The 19,832-nt window shown below is 43.0% G+C and overlaps 1 long non-coding RNA gene across 1 annotated transcript in view; it reads left to right on the top strand.

The window, feature by feature from the left end:
• Window positions 1-19,565, top strand: part of LOC146544933 (uncharacterized) — a 40,272-nt gene extending 20,707 nt beyond the window's left edge. The window contains exons 3-4 of the long non-coding RNA XR_014882120.1: window positions 16,249-16,335; window positions 16,970-19,565. This is a non-coding gene — a long non-coding RNA (uncharacterized LOC146544933). The remainder of the gene's footprint in view (window positions 1-16,248; window positions 16,336-16,969) is intronic.
• Window positions 19,566-19,832: the final 267 nt, after the last annotated feature.

Raw genomic sequence — 19,832 nt, 5'->3', positions numbered from 1 at the left:
CACAACATGCCCCGAGGAAGGACAAGCTCAGCTGGTTCTTTGGATGGATCTGAAAATCAGATTTCTGGATTTTACCTTGTTTTTGTTGTCTGATTGATGTGTCTTGGGACATGTCTCTATACCTAGGGCCTGACAACTGGAAGTGGTACAAACTGAAGAGAATGACAGCTGCTGTGCATGCTGAGCCAATGGTGATGCTGGGGTAGTGCCTACTGACAGTTTTGGTAGTTAGTCTGAGCCTTGCTGGTTGGCTCCTTTTTAGTTTCTGTAAAAAGTATCACTCTTGAGAGAAATTCAGTGTTTGGGTCTCTCCACGTACGCCCCCTCAGAAAGACTAATCTTTTTTATAGTGTATGTTCCAAGTGGAAATAGATTTATGTTTTGTGCCATAGATGCACTTGAGTAAAAACAAGTGAACTAATAGTTTAATGAGTAGGGAAGAGATGTTTTACTTAAGTGGTGTAGAACTTGCAGCTCTGGCTTGATTTGATTACTGTTCAGGAAGTGGTTCCAGGTTGTTTATTGGTGTTTTGAGTTCTTCTTTTGAATACTATAATATTTAATTAATGTTTATGTTTCTTTTACATAGACAATTTGTTCTCTTGGCAAATTCTTTAGTGACTGATTCTTTATTCTGGAGGAGTGATTTGAAACACTCTTAATTAGAAGTTAAACAGGAGACATTTGGAACTTCATCCTTTCTTCTAAGTGATTTAGTCTTAGCTCATGATTGGTGACATTTCCACCCTGAGGAAAATATAATTCACCGAGTTTTAATATCACTCTCTTTGTAGTCCACTGAACAAGTTTTAATGCAGGGATAGATAATTTATTGCCTGTCTTTATTGACTCTAGCAGAGCTGTAGATAAGAGTTGGAACTAGTACTTGATAGACTGTACTTTTTTCAAACCTTTTCTTCCCTTAACTTTCTAAGATTCAGCATACACAATACACATACTTTTGGTACTGTTGGGATTTCTCCTGAAGAGACGTATTTGCTTTGCAGTATGGCTTTTCCTCTGTTTAAGCTGGGAACTATGAAAGTGAATATTCGTGTTCTGTAAGCAACACAGAGAGCACACAGCCCTGGATCTTTGCCACAATGTGAAGTTCTGGGATCCAGAGGGCTAACAAGAGATGTAACCTTAAACACTACCAAGAGTACAGAATAGCAAAAAATAATCTGATAGGAGCTGTGGGATGACAAAGTTTGGGGTAAGTTTGCTTGGCTCCTGACACCTGCAAATGTCTGCACCAGGTCGTTTCTGCCTCACTCTGGACTTGAGTGTGGGGCACAGAAGGCAAATGGCAGTGTCAAGGCCCTTATGGGACTGGCTTTTCCTGAACCTACATTTTGCAGAATGTGTATCCACTTGTGGCTCATCAGATCTCATCAAGATTCTTGCAGCATCTCAGTTACGGATCTGCAAGGACTGTACAGGATTTGATTCTCTTGACATTGCCCACTGACCCAAGCAGTCGTATTCCCAGGATGCCACTCAACATTAGTGGTTTGTCGCTTGAGTTTCACAAGATCTGTTGGCCTCTTTCTCAGACCATCTGAGAGAGACTTTGGGAAAAGTCTTGCCACTCAGTGATTACCAGGCCTCTGTCCTGAGGCTTATGGAGAGAAAGAGGAACCTCTGGGGGATGAAGCAATGAAGGGTTTTGTCCCTTCTCTGGCTGTTATAGTTAGGCGAAGAGTTTGGCAAATAGACTGCAAAGTACATGTGGTTTGGCTATGAGTCCTCATCATTCCTCCTTTGTTCTCAGTTGGGTTTTCTCTCTGAAATATGTGGCTTTGGCCTAAAACACATGTGGTTCTTCCACTAGATTGATTTCTGTTGATGGGAGGTACATTGTGGTTGTGATCACACAACAATTGAGTGATCTTTGGTCTCTTTTCTAGGTGCTTTTGGAGTAAAGGCTGCATTTGTCTCCTGTGTTCTATTATTGTATAATGCTTAGGAAATGAAACAGGGCTTGGCCTTGTCAATCCCAATAACTCATTATTAAAGCCTATTTTAACTGCATCTTGGCTAAGAATATTGTGAAATTGCTTTTCTCGCCTTTTCATTTTGCTCATTTTAGGCTGCATGTAAGAAAAAGTTTCATTTTCTAGAGAGTGATAACAGGATCATTTCTCAATAGTGTGCTGTCTCCATCATTCCTGATCACACCATCTTCCTGAGCAGACTTTTTCAGTTCAGGCAAATTAGGACTTATTCAGATACTTAGAAGTTTTCAAATGGACTGAAACTGATAAACTTCAGCATGAGATACTGAAGACCTGGTAGAAGTCACCTCAGGACAATGCAATCAGTGCAAGAATGCAGTTGGAAAAAAGGTGATCTGAAGATGAGAAAATGGAAAATATAGTGGGTAACTTTAAAAAGCATAGTATGAAGATGAGAAACTATCAGATGACTGAAGGAAATTCCTTGAAAAAAAAAAAAAAAGGAAATAGTTGAACAAGTTGCAAGTATCTCCCAGACAAAGAAGAGTGTCAGCTTAGATTTGCCAACCATAAATAATGTTAAACCAGTTTGCCATCCTTCTGCGAAATAGGTCTTGAGGAAGTGGAAAAAGCAGGAGTTTCCTCACACTGTGTTTCTATCCAAATCTTACTTAGATCTGTCTCATTTGATACTCTCAATAAAAGTTAGGGAAGCATGAGTTGGATGAGTCACTTTCAGACTTTTCTAATGTAGATTCATGAGAAAGCTCAGGGTCCTCCATAATAACTCTTAACTACTAGCTACACTTCAGAAACCCCTTTAAGGTAGCTCTGGCTGAAGCCTAAAGGCAATAATTTCAAATCACTGGTTTACACAGCCTACCGAGGATCAGTACAGAACCTGCACACCAGCCCTCAAGGTAGCCACTAGTAGTCCAATGTTAAATAGAGGCGGTCACCTTGGAATCTCTTCTAGATTTGCTATGTTATTAACTAATGAATGTAAAGCACATGGCTCTCCAGAGCCACAGATCACAGCTGACAATAGAAAACTATGAAGCTTTCCCCAGAAAACAATCTGAGAGAACTAAGACACTAACTTAAGCTGAACTCTATCAACAATGCTGTTCTGCTGGACGTAGAGCAAATACTGCTCTTTTAATAGCAAGACTATAGATTGTAAGACATAAGAAATGACCATTCCACTCTACATGGTGCTTGGTAATAGTTCAGCTGGAATATTGCCTGTGCTGCTCTGGCTTATCTCTCTGTAGCTGGCAAAGGTCCAGTGAAGAGTAACATGAATGATTAGTGATCTAGAAAATGCAGTTTCTGAAGAAAGATTGAATGAACTGGGTTCTCTAGCCAAAGGAAAAGAAGATTGAAGAATTCAGGAAGTTCCTTTGTGTCCTTAAATATACATGAAGTAGCTGTACGAAGGGAAGAAATAAGCTGTTTCAAAATGAGAAGGATAATAAATAATAAGATTGAGTTACTGCAAAGAATATTTGAGATAAACATTAAGAAACATATTGCAATACTGGGAGTTACAAAGTGGAGCCTGTGAGCTATCCAGCGCTGCAGGTCTTCGAAGCAAAGGTGCAAGTGCACCTTAAGGTGAGGGATTGACTAGTCTCACATGCCCCTTTACAGCCTTTCTTTCTAGGAGTCTGTGAAGTTGTCCAAATTGAATGTTAAGAAGATAACTTTTGCCAGTGGGTTTCAGCCAGCCAATGTAGCCAGCTGTCTGCAGCTTAAGAGGCAGGATAATTTACAACAGGCAGTTCTTCATAGTACTGCTTTATGGTATTACAAGCGAGTTTGCATTTTTATTTTACTTGATAAAGACATAGATGGAACTATTTATAATTCTAGGTTGTATCTGCTATTTGTTTTGCACCTGGGTTATATCTCTGTTGTATTTTGAACTTTTTATGACTTTGTGCATTTTTGCTTCTAGCAATCTACTTCTACATCATTGTGTGTCTTGAAATTCTTGTCTGAAATCAGATGGGCATAGTCCATCTGAACAGCTTTTATTCTAAACAGATGTTGCCCCACTGCTCATGCACTTCTAATCCTAAATGTTCATGGGCCCGTGCCAACTTCATGAAGTTCAACAAGGCCAAGTACAAGGTCCTACATCTGGGTCAGGGCAATCCCAAGCACAGATAAAGGTTGGGAAGAGGATGGCTTGAGAGCAGACTTGAGGAGACGGATTTGGGAGTGTCAGTTGATGAAAGATTCAACGTGAGTTGGCAGTGTGCTCTTGCAGCCCAAAAGGCCAACCGTATCCTGGTTTTCAAGAAAAGTGTGACCAGCAGGTTGAGAGAGGTGATTCTGCTCCTCTACTCTGCTCTTGTAAGAGTTTACCTGGTGTACTGCGTTCAGTTCTGGGGCTCGCAACACAAGAAGAACATGGAGCTGTTGGATCAGGTCCAGAGAAGGGCCACAAGAAGATCAGAGGGCAGGCTGAGAAAGGTGGAGCTCTTCAGCCTGGAGAAGAGAAGGCTCTGAGGAGACTTTATAGTGGCCTTCCAGTACCTGAAGGGGGCCTACAGGAAAGCTCAGGAGGGACTTTTTATGAGGACATGTGGTGACAGGATGAGTGCAAATGGCTTTAAACTGGAAGAGGGTAGATTTAGACTAGATAATAGGAAGAAATTCTTTACCATGAGGGTGATGAGATACCGTAACAGGTTGCCCAGAGAGGTTGTAGATGCCCCCTCCCTGGAGGTGTTCTCAAGGCCGGGCTGGATGGGGCTTTGAGCAACCTGTTCTAGAGAGAGGTGTCCATGCCTGTAGCAGGGGGTTTGGAACTAGATGATCTCAAAGATCCCTTCCAACCCAATTCATTTTGTGATTCTATGCTGAAGAGCCTAGGTCCTAGCACTGATTTCTGAGGGATTCTACTGATCTTACAACCATAGAAATGTAGGATGGTTTGTGTTGGAAGAGACACCAAAGCTCACCTAGTTCCAGCCCACTGCCGTGGGCAGGAGTGCCACCCATCAACTCAGCTGCCCAGGGCCCAATACAACCCATCTTTGAACACCTCCAGGGATGGGGCACCACAGCTTCTTTGGGTGGCAGTGCCAGGGCCTCACCTCCTGCTGAATAGAGAATTCCTTCGTAATGTCTGAACTAAATCTGTTTTCTTTCTTTAAGATTTAAACCATCCCTTGTCCTACCACTATACTCCCTGATAAAGAACCTCTCCCTGTTTTTATTCCCTTTTAGATACTGGAAAATCACTATAATATCTCCCTAGATGTCTCCTCTCTGTTGACAAAACTTTGTTTTCTATTATTCAACCAGTTATTAATACGTAAAATGATCTTCCTTTTAGCCCCATGCAATTGAATTCTTTTACAAAAACTTCAAAGCAACAGCATGGCTTTACTCTGCACAGTGTTTGTCTGTGTGACTGCATCTATTCTGTGCCATGTCCCTAAGTGGAAGTCAGGATTGCTGATCTGTTTCCTGATTTAAAAATTAGTATTGCATTTGTCATCTTTCATTTCTGTGTCACCACAGCTGAAATATTATATATGGGTAGATTATATGTCACAGTAGTAGTTTAAAGACTTTATATTTGGGTTCCAGCTCTATTCATAGCTCCTGTGTGAATACCTGAGACTTAATTTAATACTTTATGACCCCTTGTGTGAGCACTACTCAGATAAATAGCCCCCTCACGAGAGGTACACAGTGCTCAGGAGTGAACGGGGAATGCTGCTTTGCTGTGGGTTCCCTGAGGTGAGGGCTGTGGGCTGTCCACAGGGATGTCCCACTCCTGTGGTGGGACACAGAACCTAGTCCAGGCCTCACTGTGCTGCATGCAGCCCTGGGAACCATAAGCCCTGAGAGCAGTGCCAAAGCAGAGCCCCAGTCACACATAGTCCTGGCTCAGCTGCATTTTGGGTCTGGCTGGGGCTGGAGTTTAGGCTCCCTCGTGCTGTGGGTCTGCTTCCTTTAGCCTGCCACTCTGAGCTGGGACTGGCTAGCAGCAACCAGGGCAGTCTTGTGGGAAGGGCTCAGCACCTGGCTGGGAGCAGCCTTCTGCTGTTCTCGGGGAAAGGTTTAGTCCCTGCAGCTGGCAATTTTATTGCAAAGGGAAAGAGACAGGAAACATTGCACTTTTTACCGACTTTGCCAAAAGCACTTAAAAACAACTTCAGAGAAGGTCATGACCCTCCCCCCCAACGCCATGCTTAGAGCGTACAACATCCCCTTGTAAGGGAGTTAAACCAGACTGATGCAAGGGGGAGAAAATCTTCTCTGACCTTCTGTTATTCAGAACTCCTCCGTAACAATTTGGAGGCAATGTGACTTGGAGCTGACCATGGCTGAGCTTATGTCCAAGCCCCAGAGTTGGGTTCTGCAGCTGAAAGCTTGAGTTATCACAGCATACGACACAGTCCTTGCAATTAAACAGCACAGGCACAGCATAACCTACTTGCCTGCCTTAGGTATTCCTTGTGGAGGAATGAGCTTCACATGCCAGAAAATTGATTGTTTTCTCAGTTTTTGAGTCATAAATGTGAAAATCTAAATCCATTTCTATCTTTAGGAAAGGAAGAAGTCACTGAGTTTTTGTAAACTTTCCTGTTTTAATTCAACTGATCCATGATCAGTTCCATCTAGTCACTTTCTTTACATGAAGAAAGAAGTGGGGGGGGAAGAGAAAACCATCCTTTCCACTCTTTTTATGTGGACTATGTATGGAGGGCTCTGCCAGCACTGCTGTGTTCCTGTTGCTCTCTCATGTCTGTTCACAAGGCCTCAGTGTGTCAAGTCTTACAATGATTAAAGATAGTACAAAAGTCCTACTGTCATGGGAAAACCACTATTTCTATGAAGTGCGACCTATACTCTACTTGAGACAGCTCCTGCCCAAGGGGAAAACACAGGGCATCATCTCCTGTACCTGTAGATATAACTGCACATTGCTCTGTATAGTGGCTCTAAAGGCTTTGGAGGGCTTCAACTGCAGGAATGAACTGAGCTTGAAAATACTTGTGTATTGATTCTGTACTGCCAGCTTGGCAGTGCACGCTGCCCTGGGCACGCATTTCTTTCCATAGATGGGGACAACATAGGTAGCACCAAGTGCTGCAGCACAAATCCTGACAAATGCCTGGTAGCATCTCCAGAGCAGGTCAAATGCAGCCACATCTGGGACAAACAGACCTCAAGGTTGTAATTTCTAAAATGTGCCTATGATGAAGTACACATTCACTGAGCCAGCGAATACAGATCTTGGGCCAGACTAGTCATATTCACAGCACTGCCAACTACACAGCCAAAAATCTCAAATCAGACTCTCTCTTTGTATGAATGAACTGGGCTTACAGCAATGGGATTAAGAAAATACCAGTGACTTTTTGCCTTGCTTGAATCCTATAATCAAAACCAAGTAACTATTTCCAGCTTCTCTCGAGCATCTGACATCTAGAAACTGAATTATTGCTTTTACTCAAGCCTGAGGTTGCCTTCCATCCCCTGGGTTGTGGATGCCATGGCCCTCAGAGTCCCTCTAGTACTACAATAATTGCAGAAAAACTACTCAGCTCCACAGAGCACACCTGCAGCGGCAGGGCAATTTTGCTTTTGGATTTTGTTCTTGTTAGCTACAGGATGAACTTCCCTTCTCTGACAGCCAGTCTGGGAAACCTCATGCCATCCCATGGATGGGTTCAGCACAGCTATCTCAGTGGAGATGAAGCATTCAGAGTTTTTCTATAAGGGTCACAGATGAAGGCACAACAAAGGCTGTGAGCATGCAGCCAATGCTTGTAGCATACGCTCACTTATGAAGCAACGGGGCCTTGTTTCCACCAGGTTTGTACTGCAGCAGCTTTATTCCACAACAGCAGCTTGCTGCATCTGCTGCAAAGTACAAAGAGGACAGGTGGGAGGATGTGTGACTCAGAAAGCTGTCAAGGGCCTGGTCTGTGTTCCTTGAATTATTTTCCCTTTGCATCCTTAAGGCTTAAAGAGTAACGTTCAAGTAGACCTGTGCTCCATGCCCTGAGTGCACTCACTCATCCCTCGGCTGCACAGCCAGGCCTCTTCTTGCAGTGTCTGATGTGGGTTTGAATGTCCTCCAGCCAAGAAAGGCTCAAAACCCTTGTGTCTCATTTCCTGAGCATGTATTCAAACCACTAATTCAAAATTCAGGCATTACCCACAATGCCTGCTTTATATTTATGCTTTTAAAGGATAAAATGAGTGTTGCTTTGTCCTGAAAATACAAAGTGTTACATTTGATCCTCAAGGTAGGACACTGTGCTTGAGTGCTAAAGTTCTAGAGAAGTGTGCCAGATCTTTCCCAAACATCCAGTGCCCAGAGACGCTTCACGTGGAACTCAGTGACCCCAGCTGGCACCTTACACTGGTAAGAAACAACCATACCACATTTAATAGGAAGTAAAATGAGTGAGTTTTAATATAAATATTGCTTCTGCTGTCAGATGTTTCTTGATTAAAATACCATCAGAAAATATGCTTAATAAAATTATACATTTTAATAGATTCTTATTGCATAGGATTCTATTACCTACAACATTTTCTTAGAGATCTAAAAGGCTAACTTAACTGGAAAGTCTCCTAAAAGAAACCAGTTTTGTAATGCAAAGCTCTCTTGTCCCAGGATTTACTCTTAGTACAGTGTTTTTGTAGAAGATTTACCACTGCTGAGAAAACCTTGTGCACTGTCACTCTAAATTTAGAACTGCACGCTGCAGGAATACTGAATAGTCTGTTCTGATCTTCAGGACAAAATAATATTTTTACTGCAGCACGAAACAGTGCTCAATCTTCATCCCTTTGTGGTTTCAGATAAGGCAATCTGGTCCACAGCAGACAGAAAAAGCTGAACTGACATGGAACAATGTTTTCTTATTCCAGCATAAATTTAAAAGCCATATTCCTTTTCAGGTTGAGCATTTTATGGTTCCAAAAGAGAAAAAGATAACAGATAAATGTTTATTTTGTCATCGCCAAGGAGTTGCTTAGTGTTGTCCTTAACTCCAAGCGTGACACTGCATCCAAATAACATTTCAGATTATCTGAGTGGTGAAGAAGCCCAGCCACCTACCCTTAAACCTAAGGGGATCTATTTTATCATCACACAGGTCACTACAGGAACAGGATCCCACACTGGCACCCTGCTTGGCTTCCCCCTGTTGCCAATGCCCTGACACACCAAGCTGCAAATGTTTCAGACCCTTGCATCAGGCTGAATGAGCACAGAACTGCTCACTTGATATGGACTCCAGTGACAGTGGGCAACACCACCCTTTGGGAGCAGTGCTGGGAGCTCCCTGCCAAGGGTGTCAGGCTGTCAGGCACCAAGGCCAGAAGGGTGTGCTCCGTCAGCATGAGCCCAGATGCCCTGATCCTGGAGACACTCAAGGTCAGACTGGATCCAGCTGTAGGTGTACCTCTTACCTCTATTCTATGATTCTCTGTGAAACTGCCCACAAGGGATGCTGTGCTTCATGAATGTTTTTTCTCTGTTTTTGTTTTGTTTTGTTTTGTTTCCCTAAGAAATATCTCCTGAGTATGGAAGGAGAAAAATGGCTTGTGCCATCAGCTCTGTCTGCAAACTCTCTTCTGCCTCTTGGCACTGGAATTTATTGGTGGTGTTTTGGCACCATTGTGCACTCTGGCTGAGAAGATTAGTTGTTTTAGTTGTTTCTAATTAATGCCGAATTTTAAATAAGTTTTCCGTATAAATTAGACTCTTACACACTTCAGTACTGGCAGATGGATGGAGCCATCTGTCAGAGATTAACACTCACTAAAGGCCCACTTAGTATTAGAAAAAAAAATAACAATTCTGTAGAGTTCTAATAAAATTTTTGTTTTGTACATGGGTTGAACAGTTGCATGTGAAACTGTTCTTGTTTTCAAAGATCAGCATTTATGATTGCTTGTATAATACTTTGCTGAACTCAAAAAAAGAGATGGTTGCATGATTAACACATTTTTACAGCACAGCGACATTTCTGAGGGCCGCTGGTCTGGGATGACACTGTAAATTCTGCAAAAAACTTTGGAAAGCAAGAGATTGCGTGGCTCACACATGTGGATAAGTGATAAGCAAATCAGGGATCGTTGCAAGAAAGGTTTAAGCCCAAAATCATAGAATAGCATAGATTTGAAGGGACCTCATAGCCCACCCAGCCCCACCCCTCTGCTGTGGGCAGGGCTGTCACCACCAGCTCAGGCTCCCCAGGGCCCCATCCAACCCGGTGTTGTGTGCCCGTAAGGATGGGGCGCCCACAGCTTCTCTTTACTCAGAGCTAGGGCCTCTGAGTAAAAAATTTCTTCCTAACATCTTTTAGTTTGAAGCCATTCCCCTTTATCCTGACACTATCAGACTGTGAAAAGGCTGGTCCCTCTCCTGCTTACAATTTCCCTTCAAATACTGGAAGGCCACAATGAGGTCTTCCTGGCTAAACAAGCCCAATTCTCTCAGCTTGTCTTCAGAGGGGAGGTGCTCCAGCCCTCTGATTTTTCTGACTCTCCTCTGAACCTGCTCCAACAGCTCCACATCTTTCTTGTGCTGGACTTCAAGGCCTGGATGTGGTACTCCAGGTGGGGCCTTACAAGGACAGAGTACAGGGGGAAAGTCTTTTCGTTTAACTTCAGAAGACAGCCCTAGATAAAGTCAGCAATACAGAGCTTGCTGTACTTTTGTTTTTCCTGTTTTTGTTGCTGTCAGTGTCAGCTAGGATGGTGATTAATGGAATTCTTTTTTTTTTCTGTTTCCACTGGAAAGGTCAGGTGTGGTCAGATAGGTGACAGAACAGCCACCATTTTCAGGCTGCTAAAAAAAACAACACAAAAAAACAACACGTTACCTGAATTTATCTTAAGGGATCATCTAGATAAATTAAACATTTTCAAACTGGTTGTGCTCAATGCAATTCACCGTATGCGTTTCTACCACTGACAGAAGCTAGCTCAGGCTGAGAATTTGGGAGGCAGGACCAAGGTCACACAGCACTGACCAGATGCAGGCATAATGCCTCGCTGCATAAAGGGGGCTCAAACAGGCAAGACAACCGGAGATCACTTGGCTTCGCTTCAGTGACAAGAAAAACACTGTAAGAACAAACCAGATGACACGAAAGATGCCAAGCAGATGAGTGATGGCAAACACAGATTAATGAGGAACAAATATGAAACCCACTTCAGGTTTCTCCTATAAGAGGGTAAAAGTGGAAGTTGTTTAATGTGAGCAACAGATGTGCTTTGGCTTCAGAGCAGCTCAGTTTTCTCCATGGTGCGCTTGCCAAGGGAGTTGGCTGAGTCAGGTGATCAACCCTGTCAGACACGTCCAGAGTTGGTCATGGAATCATTAGGGCTCCATGACTGAGAGCATGGAGTACAGTTATTGAGTTTGCAGATGACTGGGGCAGGTCTGCCAGCATGCAGGAGAGAGCTGAGGCATTCAAAATGGTCTTGCCAAAGCAGAGAAACTGTCTAAAAACAGGAGGTAGTGGGAAAAGGACAACAGACATTGCAAGCCTGGCATGGGCTTCTAGATGAAAAAACACTTGACAAAACAACACGTGGCTACACAGCTTTCCTGTGGAGTATAGGTGTTAGTGCAAGTCACAGCACCTTATTGTTGCGGGGAGAGTGAACATCACACCAACTTATACCACACAGCAGCAAAGTGTAGGAGAACACGAGGTGATGCTCCCTCCCACAGCACTAGTCTGGTCTCAACAGAAGCACCTCCTGTCTCAGTTGCTGTGCTTCAAGGAGCTAAGTACCTCTGCCTCTGCTTTTAAGGATAAGGAAACCGAGGCACTGCCTGGTAAACACCGGGTTTTCAGCCACATGCAGAGGCTGTGAGGAAGACCAGTGCGCTCCTCTCCACACTGTGCACCCCCTGTCATGGAGTGGGGGAACAGATGCCCAGCTAGAATCCACTCTGATAAAATCAAGATTAGGCTCTGCTTTGTGTCTTTGCTATGTTGCTCAGGGAAATTGTTAAAAAAATATTTTGTGTCATTTATATAACAGTTTAGAAACATCTTAATCTCTTTCACGAAGTGTACATGTAACAGATACCTGAAGACTTAATTACACCTCATTTATCAATTAAATGGATGCACAGCCCCCCTCTCCAAGGGAGTCTTTTCTCCCCTGTAAATTTCTTTTTAGAGTCACACTGCAGGAGGTGATGTATTTGCCTGCTATGCTAAGGGGAAGAAGGCAGTTAAAACAATAGACAATTATTCTGATCTGTAGATGAGAGAGCTGAAGCTTGGACATCCTTTGAAAAGTCCCGGGGGCAGAGCCTGAGAGCTATTCCTAACCCACGCATAAAAAGAATTGTAAAATCCCTTGATGAAAAATCACCCATGGCAGTGACTGCACAACCACACAACTGCACTGCACCATCAGGAGTGCTGTCAGTAGATGGAAAGATAACATTATCCCACATCACACCTGGGCACAGTGTTCACACTTGGATCCCCTATGTTCAAGAGGGACACTGAAAAACTGAGGCACATCAAGGTGGTAAATGGGGCTGTAGACCTCGATGTATGAAGAAAGACTGAAGTAACTGCACCCATTTAGCCTAGAGAAGGAAGAGCTCAGGCTGCTTCATCCAATCTTTCAGTTCTTGAAATACTTGGGTAGAGACGATGAAGGCACTGTCTTCACAAGGCATGATGGGATGGTCAAGCTGTTTCAGATCAAATTACATCTCTGTGTACAAGAAAAAGCTCTCTACTATGAGACCGGCTAAAGGCTTTGATATGTTGTCCAGAAATGTGGCAAAATTTTCTATGACAGGAGTCCGCAGGGCTTGGCATGACAAAGATCGGAGTGGCCCAGCCCCCTTGCTTTCAGCAGGCACTGGCGCAGCTCACTTACTCATCTTGGCCAAGCTGAGCTTTGCCCCGGTTTTCTCTAAGCAACCTCTGTTACAGGGACACAGCTCTGAGCACAAGTCTCTCTGCTGCTCAAGGCATGTGCTTGGCCTTCAGCAGCATGCATCTGGAAAGGGCTGGGTGTGGCATGATGTGCCACGGAGATGGGCGTCCACCAGCAGAAAGGGCAATTTGGCCATAGAAAGGGAGGAACCTGGATTTCAGAATGTCTTCACTGGCCCAATGCTGTTCCAGCTGGAGTCAGTTGAAAAAAAAAAAAAAAAGCAAACATGACTTTTCGACTTTTCTTTTTGCCAGTTCCAGTCCAAATTATTGGTCTCTCACCTTCTGACTTCATTTTGAAGTTCTGCTTGTTTAAAATATGAGCTAGGTCCAGCCTGAGATTTCTCTCTCAGATAAGATGAATTTAGCAGCTAAAAGAAACCCTAGTCATGGGAAAGCTCAAAACTCATCTGTCAAGAAAATTGAACCTAGCAGTGCATTGTTGTTGTTGCTGTTGTTGTTTTTCCTGGCTCCTATTCCTTTTTTAACAAAATAATCTTGTAAAATCAACTGGCAGATCAGGTAAGTGAAACTCATGCCAGTAGTCAGCTGGCACGTACATTTGCCTCTGGACACAACGGGAGTACCTTTCCTTGATCCCAACTCCATCCAGCTGCAGGAACCATCAGTTGCACTGACACACACCTTTGCTTCAATGCACAATGGCTGCACTGTGGGGTTTGATCCACCTCCTGTTGATGTCAGTGGGAGCTCAGTCAGATTCAGAGGTTCTTCTCTGAGTTTTGCAGAAGTTGGCACCCATGTAGAGATAGACGCGATCACAGGCCCTGCCTGCACCATGTGCCAGAGCTGGACTGCAACAAGCACGATCCAGGACTTCGGCTCAGCCCACTGAAACCCATCAGATCTTTGCCACTGAATTCTACAGAAATAAGATGGCTTTCTTAACACCTCGTCCTCTAACTCCACTTGCACCAGAGCTCACAAGAAGCCTTTCCTCACACTACACGTAGGACAAGAAGGACAGCCTTTAGCCAGAACTCCCTCCTAGTCCCTAACTGAAGAACAGCTTTTCTGAAGCACCAGACAAACCCAATAATCCATGCATGAGTCGCCAGGCAGAAACAGGTCCATGTCCACAGACTGAGACAAAGCTGCACAATCACTACAACTCTGAACAATTGCTTATAAGAAATTTGTAAGTAATAGATGCTGTTGCAATGCTTTTACTGTAGACTGTGACAGAGGTAATAGTAGGTGAAGATTTCCAACATAATTTCTTTCCTCATTTTTTTTTTTCCCCCCGAATATTGCAAACTGACACTTAAAAAATGAGCTTTTAGACTTAGCCACAAAATTCAGAACAAACCAAAAAATGAAACGTTCTGATATTTTGTAAATAATAAACTTCTGTGGACTAGGAAGGGCCAGAAATATCACAAACCTTCACCAGAACATCCCCATCTCTCCACTGGCAGCTTGTTCTCCCTCGAGACACACAGAAGCCCAAAGAAGCCCAACACTGACATCTAGCGTCAACCAGGCCACCCATCCCCCCCCCCCCGAAAACGAAATTTAATATAGTTTAATATTTATCACCTACTTTTTAAACAGAGGTGCTGAGGACCCAAGCCTCCCTTTGTGGTCAGCATCAATCAGATCACTGACGAGCTCAATTGTAGGCCAACAATTATTACGGAAGGTTTGCAGCCTTCTGTTTTACATGCCTGAAGAACAACTTTATCCACTCCATGTGGTTTCAAGTTTCTCATCCTTTTTGTACAAGTCCACAATAATGAATTTATACTTCCTCATTGCACGTTTATTTGCATTACTACTGTAAAAATCATAGGGATGTGAAAGCACAAGCTGTATGCTTGCTTAATAGTTTTATGTTTACACAACCACATGGAAGAGAAATAAAACCAGAAAATGGCCTTCAGTGGCTGCCAGTTATTGAGCTTGCAGGAGCAACACCTCAGAGCCTTGTGTCCCTGCAGCCATGCACATCATGCCCCATTGCAGTCCTGGCCTCACTCTGATTCCCACTGCAAAACCATGAAAGACTGAGCTGCTGTCCGAGCCCCAGGGCACAGCCCTTAGCACAATCTGCTCTGCCTAACACAAGGCCATTGGCCCTGGTGGCTCCTGGAGGAAGGTGGCCTGTGGCCACAGGAGTGGAAATGGGTGGCTGCTGCCACTGTGACCTCTCCCTGCCATGCTCTTTCACACAAGGATCATGAGGTGAAGGAAGGGAGCTCCAGCCCCAAGCAGTTTCAACAGACCTTAGGCAAAACTCCGCCTGCAGCAGAACAGGCTTTGTTTAAGCTGAGACTCCTGCTGAAGGTCACACATCTCTTCTTGGAACAATGGCAGGATTTCAAGACTTGCAGATCAGCAGAGACTTGCCTTTAAGCAGAGCAGGTCTGAGCCTGGACAGAGGAGCATCCACTTCCCTTGAGCAGCTCCAGCTGCAGGCCTACAGAGCAGCCTATGCACCAGCCTTGCCCAGCATTCTGCAGGATGGCAGCAGTTAGCCACACACCCCTCCAGACAACTGCTTACATCCTTTATGTTTTATATAAATACATATTTAAGTGGACACAATAATAGTCCTGACATTTCCACAAAGTACGTTTGTGTCTGCTGCAGTAGGTGTGAGAAAATAATTAAGTGGAAAGCACAATCCGAGCTCTTTGGACAGCGGAGATGGCTCAGAAATGCATGGGCCGCACGTAGTGCATTGTTCCACCCTGCATCCCAAGTAACTCTCCTGACAGAGAAAACACTGAGCACAAATCAGCACTGGGCATTAACCACATACGTTTAATTCAGAACTACTTGAAAGCAGCACTCAGCTTTTAGCCCCATTGAGAACATTTCTCCCACTGCATCACTTCTCCCTGAAAGTATCACAACACTGCTAAGCATCTTCCAGCTGTCCCCTTTACAGTTGCTATCTTTGTCAGGATTGTCTCCTTGAGTTGTGATTGTGAAGGAAAGTACGTTTTTTTGTCATTAGAATCACAGGACTTCAACAGCAACTCAGCTAAGCTTCAGGGCTCACTGTCTAAGCCTTTGTAATTACTTATGGAGACAAACAGAAATCAATCAGGTCAGCAGTTGAACATCAGCCAACACATCCCAGGGCCTGCCTGGTCCCAGCACCCCCCTCTGTGCTGTAAGAGCTCAGCAGAAAAATACGATGAGTGCTTTTAACCCAAGGAAGAGTACTGTTGTTCTCAGGTTTGCAGAGCTCAGCAAAGCCATTTTTCATTTATTTGAAATTCACCACAGAAAAACACTGATTTTAGGTTGGGAGAATTCCTATTTTAACACAGTTTTATTCTCTTTTCTCATAGGTCTTTACTATAAACAGCGCAGATACTGTACAAGTGAAGTCTGTAAGGCCGCTACTGGCTTTGCTCACAGGAGATTTGATGCTCCAGGTAACTCTGTATTGGGATTTGTTTGTTCGAAAAGAGGAATTACATAATTTTCCTTCCATGAGCAATGAAAAATGCAGACAGAACTGCTCGTTGGGAATACATATTTACTACCAGTAGCAATAGAGATTACAGGGCTGAAATGATTATTTTTGTCTCTTAAATCCACCAAATGCAGCCACCATCACCTCAATGACCTGGGGGTAGTGAAGGGTTTCCATTGCCATCTTCACACAAAGGCAGAGGCACCTTTACTTACCTGTAATCTGAAGGTATCAGCGTAGGACTGCCACCCTTGAGTTTCACCAACACGAGCACAACTTGACAAAAATGCCCCCAGAACACTCCTGCCCTTGGAAGCAGCATTAACAGACTGCCCACTGCTGCAGCAAGGCAGGCAGTACTTGCAGCACATCGGCTCCCAGACCCGACTGTAAACCAGCTGATGGCACTAAAAAGGAAACAGCACTCATTTTCTTCCCATTGCTGCCTATTCTCTTCTTTCTCTGTCATTCTCAAAAAGATAAAAGTCTCAAAAAAAAAAAAAAAAAAAAAAAAAAAAAAAAAGCGAGCAAGTAAACTGATAGTCATCTCTCTAAATTTAGCTATATCATTACTATGGCATTTTCATTCCCAGGGTGTAACAGGAGAGGCATCGTGAACCTTGCACTAAGGAGTGCTTAGACCAAACGGGTACCCAGACATGCAAGAAAGAGGCAAATACTAAGTTTGCAACTCGTGCTGGAGTAAGACAACCTCAAACAACACCAGGAATCTGGAAATGCCAGTTGTGTGCATGGACAAATTGTTCTCAGAATTGGATAAAATCAAGTAAGAGAAATAATCTTGAGAGAAGAAAAAGCTCTACAGTTAATTAAAATGCAACTGATTTTGCATTACTGACAGACTACAGCCAGCTCATTCCTACACACCAGTTCCAAGCTACAAAGTTTTGCAACCACCTATTGAAGAGGCCACCTGGCTGTACTGTATGCCCAAGCAAAAAACATCCCACATATCTAAGGAATAGTAAACTGGATCCAGTGCTCCGTCACGATGAGATCCTATCACAGGCCAGCTGAAGGCTCAACTTCAGCAAGTTTCTCACAGAAATAGGGCAAGTCACTGTGCAAGGGACTCCAGACAAATTCTCCACAAGCATTCTATGAGTAGTTTGGGCTATTTCTGGCAGCAGATCACATACCAGGGGCACAGCTTCTCTTGATGCAGGAAAGAACATTTTTCTTCTGACAATAAATGGAAAGAACACATTATGAAATGAGAACCTTGCACCAACCACTGAAGACAAGTACCAAAGGACCAGGAGTGTGCATGTGCCAACATCAGACTGCAGCAGGCTCTTGCTGCCCTCACTGCCCAAACTTAACACAACACACCGTACATCTACACCAAAATGTAGGCTGGGGAAGAAGTACTGCTCCATTTCAATGCCAACAATGCGGAGCTGAAAAATCAGGAAATAAGTAGACAGTGTTTTAAAACACCTTCTAAAGACAATATTTTAAAAACAAGTCCATAAAGCTCTACTGTAAACAGCATGAAAACAGAAAAACAATTATTTTGATCAATGCTTTCATGAATCAAATACATTTCTAGCTTGCCGAAATTTGAAATTGTCAAATCGCTTCTCTGGATGTATTCATTGCACCAGAAGAGTGGTCAAATTCTGTGCAAAGAGAGGCCTCCACAGAAATGACTTGGTGGTCTGTGGACATACACTATTGCATAAAGCAGATAATCTTTGTCTCAAAATGCTATGTTTAAATGTGGATTTGAGTGAAAACAACATGTACAGTAAAGCTAACTGTGGAAACCGCAGTCTTCAGGCAAGATCTTTTCAGCAGTTTGTTGTTATTTTTAGTTGCTTTTCCTTCTGACATTTTAAACAGATACACCAGGAAACTTGAGTGGTCAAGTCAGCTCCCTCCAACCCCACCAGAAGTCAGGACCCAAAAAACTGAGTTCTTTGAAATCAGATTGATACATTTGATTTCACAAATAGTTAATACTGAAAAAGATATAAATCTTTTTCCAGTTAGAGCATACTTCACAAAGTTTAAATGCCTATGAGTGGGCTTCTGAATTGTCAGTGCTGGTATTAGTAGGCAAAGAAAGTCCCATTTTAATTAGAAACTTTATTTTGAAATACATTACACAGTTTACATGTGAAGTGCTTTCACTGTAAGATACTTCAAAACATTGCACTGAGCAAAATGGCTGACCAGTTTCCTTGAAGCTCTTCCAGATATGTTTTGTTTTTATTAACAATATCTTACAGAACTAAGATGCAACTTAGGCATTTGTATTCAGAAGCTATTACTAGGTTTACCTTAGGGAGAAAGTACATGCTTAACTGTTCCAGTTAACTATGTGCTTCAATAATGACGTTAAGGATTTGGCATTAAGACTGAAAGAAACCTGAGTCCTAATTAAAACTCGTATTCAACAAAGATTAAAAACAAAAAAAACTTTTGAAATTATTTTTTTAATAAGGCACAGTCAGACATGTATTTATAAAGACTGGCTACCAACTCAGTTTTACTTGCACAGCCTCCTTGCTGCTGTGTCAAAAGCAGTCTGAAAATTGTTTGACCTGTCTGCTGCTGAGAATTTTCAAGAACAAGGCAGAGCAATAAGGCAACTAAAAGAACAAAGCAAGGAAGTTCAGCATTTGTGATGGATTCTGAACATCTGCAAAGCAGTTCATTCTGTAAATGGAGCGTTCATCTGTTGTTATTAAAATGGTGGTCAACTGTGATAAGGAAAATAGAAGTGGTGCAAGCAAGGCATGTTTGCAAAAGGAATATTGCAAAGGTTATTTTTTGTTGCTGGCTGTGAGGTTTTTGTTCCCCCTCCCCCACTTCTGAAAACTCAGGACATTTGCTATGCTTTCAGGTGAAGACTGCACGCAGCAATCCCCACAGCTTTCCAAGATAATCTAAATTGAATTCTTAAATTCCCCTCCATTACCCGGGAAAGCTAAACATAACAGGAGTTTGCTTGACAACAGGTCAAATATCAGTGAATGAAATCTCCATTTAGATAATGAGCCAGAACTGCCATTCTATTTTGCATTTCTTATTAGAATGAAAGGAAACCTTCAGGAATAATAACAATTCAAACAATTATATCATTATTTTGGCAGAAAGTTCGAGAACTCATAAGATACGTTGTTGTTTAAAGAACATGAAGGAACTCAACCCTCAGTGAAAGAGCCAAAAAAAAAAAAAAAAAAGGGAGGAGAGGAGGGTGCAGGACAGAGGAGAGAAACCTTACCTTCCCCTCCCAGTTAAATCCTTGAGGAATAATTGCTTGAGCATACCACTGTATGGCTTCTGTGGCCTATGAATGCTTCACAGATACTCTAAAAACTATCATTTTAAGCTGCTTGTTTTCAGTTTAAGTCACTTAAAATAAAAATACTGCATTCATTCCCCTACAATAATCAAACCAAGAAAAAAAGTCATTAAAAGCATTTC

This window comes from Meleagris gallopavo, chromosome 2, assembly GCF_905368555.1.
Source record: "Meleagris gallopavo chromosome 2, MGAL_WU_HG_1.1, whole genome shotgun sequence".
Classification (NCBI taxonomy): domain Eukaryota; kingdom Metazoa; phylum Chordata; class Aves; order Galliformes; family Phasianidae; genus Meleagris; species Meleagris gallopavo.
This window is presented reverse-complemented; position numbering and strand designations above follow the sequence as displayed.